We start from the raw sequence: 8,206 nt of genomic DNA, 5'->3' as shown, positions 1-8,206 counted from the left end.
AAACTGTTAAAAAACACCAAGAACATCTGCGCAGCCTATTTCAGAATTATTTTCGAGCAGTCCTTATCATCCGGTAGCATCCCCCTCTCCTGGAAGGAAGGGCAGGTCGTTCCAATCTTCAAATCAGGCAACAAAAGCTCTCCTCTCAACTATCGACCGATTTCCCTGACTAGTGTACCTTGCAAGATAATGGAGCACGTCATCTACACGCAAATCATGCAGTTTCTTGACAGGCACAACTTTTTTCACGCATCTCAACATGGATTCCGGAAGGGCCTCTCATGCGAAACGCAACTTGCCATGTTCATCCACGACTTGCACATCAACCTCGATACTAACAAACAGGTAGATGCCATTTTTCTTGATTACGCAAAAGCTTTTGATAAGTTACCCCACCAACGGCTGTTACTTAAGCTCTCTCAGTTGAATCTACATCCCGATATTTTCCATTGGATTAAGGAATTTCTTGCTAGCCGATCACAGTCAGTACATATCAATAATTCCATTTCCGCCCCCCTCCCTGTAACATCTGGCGTTCCACAGGGCAGCGTCTTAGGCCCTCTGCTGTTTCTTATTTATATAAATGACCTCCCTCTACATGTTTCCTCTCAAATCCGAATGTTCGCAGATGATTGTGTCATCTACCGTACAATCACTAACAATGCTGACCACGCTATTCTGCAAGAAGATCTCAACAATATTCAGGATTGGTGCAACGAATGGCTGATGACCCTCAACCCCAACAAATGCAAGGTAGTATGTTTCACTCGCCGTCTTCAGCCATTATACACACCTTACACTATTGCTAACACTTCATTAGAAACAGTGGATACATTCAAGTACCTTGGTGTCACACTCTCACATGACTTAAACTGGTCGCCTCATATAGCATGCATTACCGCCTCGGCCAACCAAACCCTGGGATTTCTAAAACGCCACCTGCGTCATGCACCACGCCACGTAAAACTTCTAGCATATAAGTCACTCGTACTCCCGAAACTAGAATACGCTTCTCCCATATGGTCACCTCATCAAGCATGTCTTATCAATACCCTAGAAGCCATTCAGAATCGCGCAGTAAGGTTTATTCAATCGTCATATTCCTATAACATCAGCATATCATTACTAAAAACACAGTCTGGTTTAAACACGCTATCATACCGGCGCCGCATTGATTCATTAATCCTTTTTCACAAGTTTTTCTACAGCTCGCTTCATCATGCCCCATATATTTTGGCCCCGCCACCGCGCACATCGCTGCGCACAGGGCACCACTTGCAAGTTTCTCGTCCACGCAGCCGCACTACAACATTTTCTGCATCTTTCTTTTGTCGATCATCAGTTGACTGGAACGGCCTGCCCCGCCATATCGTCGAAACCACCTGCTCATCATCATTTTCGGTAAAACTAAAATCTGCTGTTTTTCAATAAATGTATGTAGCCACTATTTTGTAAAAAAAAAAAAAATGTGTGTTAACCCCACCCCTTATGTAATACCTCCAGTGCGGGGTCTTTAAGGAAAATAAAGTGAAGTGAAGTAGCTAAAAACCTTCCTAGCCCTACCCTCCTCCCCCATTTCTCTCAATCGCTTCTCAAATTTTATCTTGCTGCTAGCTTCCCTGCCCTCAAATGATGTCCATCCCATATCACCTTGTACTCCCTGAGTTGGTGTATTCCCGTGAGCTCTTAAAGCAAGCCTACCTATTCCACGCTGCTTAATTTCTAATCTTGCTTGAACTTCTGATCTAATGCACAAGACTGCATTGCCGAACGTCAGCCCAGGAACCATGACCCCTTTCCATATTCCTCTCACAACATCATACCTATTGTAATTCCCCAGTGCCCAATTTTTCATCACTGCTGCATTCCTGTTACCTTTAGTCGTCGCATATATTTCGTGTTCCCTTAGGTACTCGGTCCCATTGCTTATCCATACGCCCAGATATTTGTATTTATCTGTTATCTCTAGCGTGACCTCCTCTATTCTAAGCTCACTACCTTCATTATCAATAAAAATCATAACTGCTGATTTTTCCTTACTGAATCTAAAATCAAACCTATCTCACTCATTACCGCAGATGTCCATCAATCGCTGCAAATCTTCCTTGTTGTCGGCCATTACCACTATATCATCTGCGTACATTAATGCTGGTAGTGCCTGATCAATGAGTGTTCCTTGTTTGACTAAAGAGAGGTTGAAGTCAAATCTACTTTCATCTAATATGGCCTTTAATCGTTGTAGGTACATCATGAATAACAAGGGTGACAGAGGACACCCCTGCCTAAGTCTGTCACCCCTGCCTAAGTCCCCATTTCACCTCTGTGGGCTTGGATACCTGTTTTTCCCACTTTATAACTACCTTGTTACTTTAACAGATTTCCTTTAAAAGATTAGTGACTCCATCTTCCACACCCAGTGTGTCTAGTATTCCCCATAAGTCCTCTTGAACCATGCTATCGTACGCTCACTTGATATAAAAAAATTCTAGCCACAGGAGCCTGTGTTCCTTTTCTGCTATTTCGAACATTAGTGAGAACAGATTGTCTTCCAACCTCCTGTGTTTCCGAAGCCCATTCTGCAGTTCCCCAGCACCCCCTCATCCTATATCCACGCCTGCAGTCTTCCCTTTATAATCTGCATTGCCAGCCTGTACACCACTGATTTCACTGTTATAGGACGGTAGTTCTTTATGTCATCTTTGTCCCCCTTTATAGATCATGCTCATTCTGCGAAGAGAGAGAGAATAAACTTTATTGGGTTCCAGCATGCGGGATTCCCTCCGGCCGCGCAGGGCGTGGGGTTCACCCTATCTCACGTTACACTAGAAGTCCTAATGTCACGCGGGCCTAGACCTCAAGGCCTTCGTGCCCCGTCGCCGCTCGGGTTACTGAGGGTGTCCCCCTTTCGCCTTTGCAGCGCCAGTGCGACCTCGAGCTGCCGGACGGCCCTTCGCTGGTCTTCTGGGTCCGTAGACCCCACACGCTGTTCTACTTGCGGCGGTAACACCGGACCGTCCGCGCTGTCTGCGTCACATCCCCAGAGTATGTGAGCCAGGGTGGCTCTCGCGCTCGCGCACACACTGCACATTTCACTCACGTAGAGTTCGGGGCACACGTGTCGCGCTAGCGATGGGGTCAGCACAGTCTCGGTTTGGAGCTGGCGCAACCTCACCGCCTCCCACCGGGTAAGATCCCTGTGCGGAGGCGGGAAGCCACGCCGTTGCTCCCTGTACCACGCGAGGATGTCGCCGTAATCGAGCAGCTGCTCCTCGCCTTCTTCTTCGGTCGCCGTCGTGTCTTCGGAGGCGGGCGCGGCCGCGGTCCGGCACGTGGCGAGACCACGGGCCGCGGCATCCGCCTCCTCCAGTTTCCATCCATCAGGGACTTCACCATCGATTATTCTTCTGCTCACTGCCTCTCTCAAAGTCTGTTTAGACTTCGGATTCAATGTCTTTATCAGCATAATTGGAATGTCATCTCTGCCTGTTGATGTACTACTTGGAACCCTCTTCTCAGCCCTTTCCCACTCGATGTGAAAATGGGAGCCATTGCACCACTTCATCCATCCTTGTCTATTGTGGTGCATAAGGCACTTCTTTGTTGAAATTTTTCTGTCACCCCTGTTTTTAATATTTGATAGCTTCGTTCCCTTCTAGCCTAGCACCTTGAGCTGTAGTTATAAACCTCTGCTCTAGGTTTGTTTCATTCCTTAGGGACTTTAGATGGTTCCTAAATTTCGCAGCTGCCTTTCTGTCTTTTTTATGTACTTCTGCCAGCCACTGAGCACACTTTCTTCTAATCTTTTCATTGATTAGGAGGGATGCTTCCCTTTAGATCTTAGAAAGATGTCCCATTTTCTTTCAACCTCATCTGTTGGTTCAACCCGCTGCTTAGCATGTCTGTGTTTCCTAGAGGCTTCCTGACGTTTTGCTATTGCTCTCTTAACTTCCTCATCCCACCAACTCTTGGGCTTGTGTCTTCTTTTCCAGGGTGACTTGTCACGTGCCTTAGCAAGCTCTAGCCCAAACAGTCTAATTAAATTTGTGTATGTCCACACAGTTTTGTTATCCTCAGTGATTACTTTCTCAATTTGTTTAGTAGCAATTTCTATTTGCCTTTCTGAATGAAAATTTTCCTGTAGTTGCTCATCTTGTCTCCTTCCCACTTTTGCTTTGATTGATATGTGGGGTTTAACGTCCCAAAACTACCATATGATTATGAGAGACGCCGTATTGGAGGGCTCCGGAAATTTCGACCACCTGGGGTTCTTTAACGTGCACCCAAATCTGAGCACACGGGCCAACAACATTTCCGCCTCCATCGGAAATGCAGCCGCCGCAGCCGGGATTCGATCCCGCGACCTGTTCCCACTTTTGCTGCTCTTCCAAAACTTAGCTTGATACGTTTGTGATCACTACCCAGACTTCTGAAGCCGCCTTCATCTATGTGCATTCCCCTGAGCTTATCATACATCCTATGTGACATCAGTGCGTAATCTATCATTGACTGCAGTCCTCCTACCTCCCATTTTATTTTCCCTTCACACTTCTCGGTACTGTTGCAAATGATCAAATCATGCCTTTCACACATAACTATGATTATTTTGCCTGTTGAGTCAGTATATCCATCTATATCTTCTATGTGCACATTCATATCTCCTAGTATTGTTATCTCTCACTCTTCTCTTAATTCCTCAATGTCCTTTGATATACACTCCACTATGCCTGGTTTTCCTCTCGGGCCATCGCTCCCATCCACCAGTGCACCAAACCAAGGAGCGTCATCTGCCCAGCTACTTTCCCTCTTAACCATAAATGCTCCGGGCATTCCTGCTTCACTCTTTGCCAAGCCATGCTCTTATGTATCATTGCACCTATTCCACCCCCTTTTTGCTGCCTTTTGTTCGATTGCAATATTCCCATACGTAGTCCGGATTGCACGATGGTTGCTCCATGTCCCGAAGATGTGCCTCGACAACCCCATATACCATCAGCTCCTCCTGTCTCCAATGCTCTTTTATCTCTTCCCACTTTAACCTATTCCTGCCACCCTGCATGTTAATATAGCCTACGTCTGACTTAGCTCGGCCCTTGTGCTTACGTCTATTTCTTCTTCCACGAACTTCCTGTGGCTTGAATATTTATGCCCCTTTAGGTCCGTCTTTGGCTACACTGTTGGCATCAGGGCTCTGGGCCCCCCTAAAAAAGCTATGGCTTGGCGACCCATCCTGTTACCACGCTCCTGCCCGTCGCACCACTGTAGTGAATGCCATCATGTGCAAAGGGGCGAGCGCCGGGCTCGTACACGTCTTGGTTAGCTTCTATTACGCTGTATCCTAGTTGCTGGCGCAAACCCTCGATCACACAACTGGCCTCCACTACCCTCCTTTCAATTCCACGAGACTGCCCCCAGACCTCTGGGACTGTGCATATGGTCACATGCACACGCCCAGAGGCTTCTGGGAGCTTACGCATCCCATCCTCTAACTTTCTCTGAAGGTTCTGATCGTTGCCCTTCAACAAATCATTGAGCCCAGCATGAATAATGACTAGATTTTCGCCCTCCATGCTGTTATCTACAACCTCCTGAGCTTTGGCCAGTGCATCCACCATGCTCTTCCCTGACTCTCCCATCTTCCTTCACTGTCTTGAAGACGCCATCCCTAACCCTGACCACGTTAGAGTCCCCCACCACTAGGACCCTTCTACGCTTCAATCGCTGGCTTCCTGTTTGTGATGGCGCCCCTGTTTGCTTCAACTGTTTCTCTACCGTCTGTCCTGTGTTTCTGCCCTCCTTGAATACTGCTGCGCCACCGAGCTGTATGTTCTCGGAGCCTCCGTGGTGTGGCCAGACACTGCGGCCCCCTGACCTCCCTTCTCGCCCGTTCCTTCCCGCCTGTCGCCTTCTCCGCTACCTACGCCTTCCATCTCACACCGCTCGGGGCCGGGGCAAAGCGCCATTAGCTCCTTTACCCACTGCTCGAGCTCGGTACGCCCTTCCTGTTCTTTTCGAAGGTCGCCCAATAGGCTGGCGGAAGCCTCCTCCTGCTAACGCGACGCTCTGAGCTGTTTTTGGAGTTCTATCCTATGCTCGGGTTCCACCCTGAGCTGCCCCTGAAGCCCCTTGATGCTAGCCTCCATGCGCTGCACGGCCGCCTTCAGAGCCTCGCACAGCCTGCACACGAAGCTCGCCTTCTGCGCGTCGGCCAAACTCGTGAATGCTGTCTCATCTAAGTAGCACCAGCGCTTGCATTTTTCGCACTGCACCAGCTCACTCTCGCTCGCGGTTTTCCTAGCCATCGCCCGCCCGACCATCGAACAGAGTGCCTGATAGGCCTACGTTCAACCCTAATCCCGCTATCCAGCCGCCTCCGTTAACTCTCCTAGCTCAACAACTGTTTGAAGCTGCCGCCTACACCTCACACATATGTGTTCGATTTTGCTAGTAGCCTCTCACTAGGTCCCCTTCGTGTTCAGCTCTAGCTCTTTAACAACTAACAGGGCGCCCCGACCTTCTTCAAAACAGCCGCCTAGCCCGTTCACGTGGTCAACGTCACTACAACGTTGCCCGTGTCCCACACCTACAGTACTCTCAACGCTAATTATTCATTAGGAGAGAAAAAAATAATAATGGTGTTCACAAGCACAAAGAAATGAAGAGAAACCTCCGCATCCCATACAACCAGTATGGGACGCGGGAACCACGCCGCAGTAGCAGCAGCAGCATAGGTGCCGCCTCAGAGCGTCGGAGTCAAATGCATGGATAGACGAAAGACCAACTCACTGCGACAAGCTTGGCTTCGGCGAGGTCTTGGCCACTTGCTGAGTTGAAAGGTACTACCAGCACTTAGGCGAAAAGTCTCACAGTCAAAATATGCACATGACGCAGGCGAAGAAATGGGGAGCGTTGCACGAGACGTCGCGGCGCGTCTCCCGCAAACACAAAAGCTCCGAACAGCACGTCCGCTCTCCACGAATGCTAGAGCCAGACTCCCGCACAGACGAGTTTCAAATGCGCTGCATTGAAGGTGGTTTCAAGCTCAAGTCAAGGAGCGTTTCTGAATACGGCGTTTAGACTCCGACTGGTTGTATGCAGTTGGTTTATTGACCATATGCACTCGGCGCGCTCCAGAATTCGTCTCTCCAAAAACCCTCCCCGCGCGTTGGTTATAAACACTGCAGCACAGGGTCTTGATAAGTTCGTGCATGGTGTTCTCAGGCAAAGGTCACGTCCCACGGTTTGGGCACGATGCTCAAATGCCTCCAGCCGTCGAGGTAAGCAACGCCTTAGTCGTCGGGCCATTTAGCGCAGCAGAGTCGCAGTCCGTGGCGAGCGCTTGAAGTTGTAAATTGGAGCCCCGAGCTCGTTATGCAAACGCTCACTGCCGTAGCTGTCGGACACCCCTAAATGGCCTGCGCTCACCGCCTGGTCGTACAGTCCGCTGACAGAGATGTTCCAGCCGCTATCACTACGCGTTATCAAAGGTGTGCTTCCCGGAAAACACCACCGTAGTCAGTCGATGTATGTGCCGAGCACCGGCATTCGTCGGCAGCTCGCTCATGTTTACCCGAGCCGCAGGCGCCACGTCACTTCACCCGATACTCAGTAATTATTTTTTGAAGAACGCTCCCCTTAGTGTTACGCCCAGCGCTTCCCCTTGGGGTTGGCTTTGCCGCTCTAGGAGATGTGTCAGATTGCTGGACATATATTCAGCAATTCCGGACATCGCTTTTAGTTCACCGTTTTTTATACCATGTTGCATACAGACTGTCATGTTGTACATAATGTACATCACATCTGCAGACTTCTGCTGAGGTTTTTACATCACACCTGCAAACTTTAGCTGAGGTTTTACCATGATCAACGTCCACTTTCTGATAGATTTACCGACAGGTGATTCTTTTACACTATAATGCTGCTTTCCTGCACTATCAATTTGGAAAAGCTAATGAGAAAAAAATTTAACCAGAGTAATCCCACGAAATTCCAAACACAAAGGCAGGTTATCTTACAGTACATGCCAATAGAGTGCAATTAGCAAATAACTTATCGTTGCACTACAATTAGCTTTTCAATATTCACACCATACAGTTTCAATGGATACACAAAAGTGTCTTAGGAAAAAATCTATCTGGCCAATTAAAGATAATCACGTTGCACAGCTTAAGGACGTTGTCAGCATTAAGTGCCTTTCAATTAGCAAAAA

Source organism: Rhipicephalus microplus, chromosome 2, assembly GCF_043290135.1.
Source record: "Rhipicephalus microplus isolate Deutch F79 chromosome 2, USDA_Rmic, whole genome shotgun sequence".
Taxonomy (NCBI): domain Eukaryota; kingdom Metazoa; phylum Arthropoda; class Arachnida; order Ixodida; family Ixodidae; genus Rhipicephalus; species Rhipicephalus microplus.
Note: the sequence above shows the minus strand (reverse complement) of the source record.